This window comes from Schistocerca piceifrons, unplaced genomic scaffold (genome assembly GCF_021461385.2).
Source record: "Schistocerca piceifrons isolate TAMUIC-IGC-003096 unplaced genomic scaffold, iqSchPice1.1 HiC_scaffold_1203, whole genome shotgun sequence".
NCBI lineage: Eukaryota > Metazoa > Arthropoda > Insecta > Orthoptera > Acrididae > Schistocerca > Schistocerca piceifrons.
In genome coordinates, this window is record NW_025727019.1 from 32,501 (window position 1) to 37,500 (window position 5,000).

At 62.5% G+C, this 5,000-nt stretch overlaps 1 pseudogene; it reads right to left on the bottom strand.

Annotated features, from left to right (window-relative positions):
- The window catches only part of LOC124729331, a 7,909-nt pseudogene that overhangs the window by 2,154 nt on the left and 755 nt on the right, over positions 1-5,000 (bottom strand).

Here is a 5,000-nt window from a genome sequence, read left to right on the forward strand (position 1 = left end):
GCGGCATCTGGTGTCCGCCTCCCGCCCGCGACTGCGCCGTGCCTTCGTAGGGAAGGCGTTGATGCGGGCGCGGAGGGCGTCGATGTATTCACGCCCAGATAGCAGGCGACTGGTGTCGGCGACCCACTGATGTTGGCCACTGACGGCGGCAGAAGATGACAGTGCCGCACCGTCAATGGCGATGTGTAGGCGCGCCGCCCACATTTCCCCAACCTGCGTTGACGATTTGAGGAGGTGGCCCTCCCACATTAGGTGGCGCTCCAGCACCTCGATCTCACGCTGTACCTCATCCATGCCTGCACCGTCGCAGGCTGGCCCTATCTTCTTCAGCGCCAGGAGACGGGACCGACGGAGGGTCGGACCCATCCATCGGCAAGATGGAATGCCGAGGCCCCCCTGGGCAACAGGAGCATGGAAGTATCCCAGGGGGGTGTCCGCCGGAAGGCGGAACCATCTCCTGACGGCGGCCCGGATGGTGACGTCGGCCGACTTCAATGCACCCACCCGGGTGCGGCTGAGGGCCAGCCCGTGGTACAGGCCAGGGAGAAGTACGTTGGTGAGAGCGTGGAGGCGCTGTTGCGGCTTCAGCGGAGCTCGGGAGATGACGTCAAGCTGCTCCACCAGGTGGCTACGTGGATTGAAGACACAGCGACCCGCCGTGGAGAATTGCAGCCCCAGGTACCGGAAGGTTTCACCCACACGCAGGGCAGGCATGGTGGTATTGCCTGCTGTGAAGGTGACATTGCTGTCCACCTTCACCTTCTTCTCGCGCCCTGACGCGACTAAGGCGAGGGTGAAACACTTCCGGGCGTTGATCTGCAGCCCCAGGTGGGCGAGGGCTGCGGTAGCTGCGTCGATGAGGGACTGCAAGCCCCTCGGGGTCGCTGCAAACAGCAAGACGTCATCTGCAAAGGCCGCAGCGTTGACTCTGCGACCGAGGATCCGAGCTCCGATGTGGGAGGGCAGTTGGCCTAAAACGTAGTCCACCGCAAAGTTGAACAGGAGGGGGGAGAGGGGATCGCCCTGGCGAACGCCCCGTGCTGGCTGCACAGACACGCCCACGCCGGCGCCGTCCGCTATCACTGTCGTGCTGCCCTCGTAGCACCGCTCGACATACTCGACAAAGCAATCCGGCAGGCCATGCGCCTTCAGCACGGGGCGAAGGGCAGCATGATCTACCGAATCGAATGCCTTAGATACGTCGATCGATGCCACAAAGACAGAGCGGCAGGAGCGAACTGCGTCGGTGAGAGCAGTGTCCAAGATGAAGGTATTTTCCAACATCCCATCCCGAGGGATGAATGCCCGCTGACGTTCGTCCACAGCACATGCGCGCATCAGGCGTGACGCGAGAACCTTGTGAAAGGTCCGCGCCAACACCGAGCAGACCGTAATGGGGCGAAAGTCAGCGGGGGATGTTGGTGCAGCCGTTTTCGGGAGAAGGGACGTCCGCGCGCGAAGCAGGCGTTCCGGAAGGGCGCGGGCCAGAAGGAAGAGATTCATCACTTTCACCAGGACTTCGTGCGGCAGGCGCCGCAACTCCGCTGGGGTAAGGCCGTCCGGCCCGGCTGCTGATCCCCTGGGCGGCAACGCGGCGGCGACCTCCTCATGTGTGACCGGCCCCCATATGCACTCGAGAGCGACAGGCTCTGAGTGCGGGAGGAGGCGGTCACGAATGAAGCCCGCGGTGGAGATGGGCTTCTTGGTGAAGAGGTCCGCCCAGAAGTCCAGCAGACCAGGGATGGCAGGTGGCGGCTGGAGCAGGGTGCCATCCAAGAGGCCGCGCACGCAACGTGCACGCGACCGTCGGAAGGCATCCTGCGTTCTCGCGTACTCCCAGCGGCGCCGCTTGCGCTTCTGCGCCGGCGGCGCGGCAGGCGGCCGCTTCGATGGTTGGCGCGGCCGCTGTGTCCTGGTGATCGATCTCTCCCCTCTGGACCCGACCGACGCAAGGGCATCCGGGAGCATGCCCAGGATGACATCGGGCGGCGTGCCCCGCCCCAGACCTATGACACGATCCAGGGCAGAGAAACGCTGGGCGGAAGCGGGTAGCCCCGCCAGATGCTCCCAGATGGCGGCGTCAGTCGGCCCCTCCGGCGGCGGCCCGGTGGTGTCGGCCGCGAAGTCCTCGGCTGCGTCGACGGGCGGCGCAGCGGCCTCGCCCGCGTCAGGCAGCGGGCTCGCTGCTCCCTGGCGGGACGCCGGCTCTTCCCCCCGACCGATCTCAAGCGCCTCCATGAATTGGCGGACAAGCTGCTTGTGGGCAGCTTGCCGCCGTCGGCACTTGATTGCCTCGAGCGTTCGGTCGGGGAACATCCTGATGAGTTCTTGATTGACGAAGAAGAACCGGGCGTCCCTCTCAAGGAACAGTTCGGCCTCCGCCTTGGCGAGCGACAGGACTTCTTCCTCCGTCCACCTCGCGCGATGCCTCTCCGTGACGATCTCCGCGTTGGCGGCCGCAAGATGTTGGCGGCGGCGATGGACCCCGAGACCGTTCTTGGTTGTAAAGCTGCGGTGGCACTCACTACAGGTATACATAGCTGCAAAAGTTACAAGATTTTCGGCACGGCCGGTTGGCCGGCTAGGTGCTGGGGGAGTTGGGGTGGCGCCTTCAGCGGAAGGGCCACCACTTATTCTCTGCTTACTGCCCCCAACTAAAAAAGGGATAGTGCGAGGGGGGGCTGGTAACCCCCCCAAGCCCCTGGTGCGGTCTTCCACTCTGCGAAATCAGCGGGCCCACGAGAAGGGGAGAAGACCGCAGGAGAGGAGAGGCTAAGAGGGCTAGGCCCATGTATTGCGCATCACTCTCCCTGTAACTATAACCCAAGGAAGGCACCTCGCAGCAGCAGCACGACTACATCAAGACCGCACTTCAAGAGAGTCATAGTTACTCCCGCCGTTTACCCGCGCTTGCTTGAATTTCTTCACGTTGACATTCAGAGCACTGGGCAGAAATCACATTGCGTCAACACCCGCTAGGGCCATCGCAATGCTTTGTTTTAATTAGACAGTCGGATTCCCCCAGTCCGTGCCAGTTCTGAGTTGATCGTTGAATGGCGGCCGAAGAGAATCCGCGCACCCGCGCGCCCCCGGAGGAGCACGCTAAGGCGGACGCGGCCTCGCAGCAAGGAAGATCCGTGGGAGGCCAAGGCACGGGACCGAGCTCGGATCCTGCACGCAGGTTGAAGCACCGGGGCGCGAACGCCGCGCAGGCGCGCGCATCCTGCACCGCCGGCCAGCACGAGGCCGACCAACGGCGAGAGCAGACCACGCCCGCGCTAAACGCCCGCACTTACCGGCACCCCTACGGCACTCACCTCGCCCAGGCCCGGCACGTTAGCGCTGACCCACTTCCCGACCAAGCCCGACACGCCCCGATCCTCAGAGCCAATCCTTATCCCGAAGTTACGGATCCAATTTGCCGACTTCCCTTACCTACATTATTCTATCGACTAGAGGCTCTTCACCTTGGAGACCTGCTGCGGATATGGGTACGAACCGGCGCGACACCTCCACGTGGCCCTCTCCCGGATTTTCAAGGTCCGAGGGGAAGATCGGGACACCGCCGCAACTGCGGTGCTCTTCGCGTTCCAAACCCTATCTCCCTGCTAGAGGATTCCAGGGAACTCGAACGCTCATGCAGAAAAGAAAACTCTTCCCCGATCTCCCGACGGCGTCTCCGGGTCCTTTTGGGTTACCCCGACGAGCATCTCTAAAAGAGGGGCCCGACTTGTATCGGTTCCGCTGCCGGGTTCCGGAATAGGAACCGGATTCCCTTTCGCCCAACGGGGGCCAGCACAAAGCGCATCATGCTATGACGGCCCCCATCAACATCGGATTTCTCCTAGGGCTTAGGATCGACTGACTCGTGTGCAACGGCTGTTCACACGAAACCCTTCTCCGCGTCAGCCCTCCAGGGCCTCGCTGGAGTATTTGCTACTACCACCAAGATCTGCACCGACGGCGGCTCCAGGCAGGCTCACGCCCAGACCCTTCTGCGCCCACCGCCGCGACCCTCCTACTCGTCAGGGCTTCGCGGCCGGCCGCAAGGACCGGCCATGACTGCCAGACTGACGGCCGAGTATAGGCACGACGCTTCAGCGCCATCCATTTTCAGGGCTAGTTGCTTCGGCAGGTGAGTTGTTACACACTCCTTAGCGGATTCCGACTTCCATGGCCACCGTCCTGCTGTCTTAAGCAACCAACGCCTTTCATGGTTTCCCATGAGCGTCGATTCGGGCGCCTTAACTCGGCGTTTGGTTCATCCCACAGCGCCAGTTCTGCTTACCAAAAGTGGCCCACTTGGCACTCCGATCCGAGTCGTTTGCTCGCGGCTTCAGCATATCAAGCAAGCCGGAGATCTCACCCATTTAAAGTTTGAGAATAGGTTGAGGTCGTTTCGGCCCCAAGGCCTCTAATCATTCGCTTTACCGGATGAGACTCGTACGAGCACCAGCTATCCTGAGGGAAACTTCGGAGGGAACCAGCTACTAGATGGTTCGATTAGTCTTTCGCCCCTATACCCAGCTCCGACGATCGATTTGCACGTCAGAATCGCTACGGACCTCCATCAGGGTTTCCCCTGACTTCGTCCTGGCCAGGCATAGTTCACCATCTTTCGGGTCCCAACGTGTACGCTCTAGGTGCGCCTCACCTCGCAATGAGGACGAGACGCCCCGGGAGTGCGGAGGCCGCCGCCCCGTGAAGGGCGGGGAAGCCCCATCCTCCCTCGGCCCGCGCAAGGCGAGACCTTCACTTTCATTACGCCTTTAGGTTTCGTACAGCCCAATGACTCGCGCACATGTTAGACTCCTTGGTCCGTGTTTCAAGACGGGTCGTGAAATTGTCCAAAGCTGAAGCGCCGCTGACGGGAGCGATTATTCCGCCCGAGAGCATCCCGAGCCAACAGCGGCGCGGGTCCGGGGCCGGGCCAGGTAGGTCCGTCATCCGGGAAGAACCGCGCGCGCTTGCCGGGAGCCCGAGCGCCCAAAGGGGCGAAT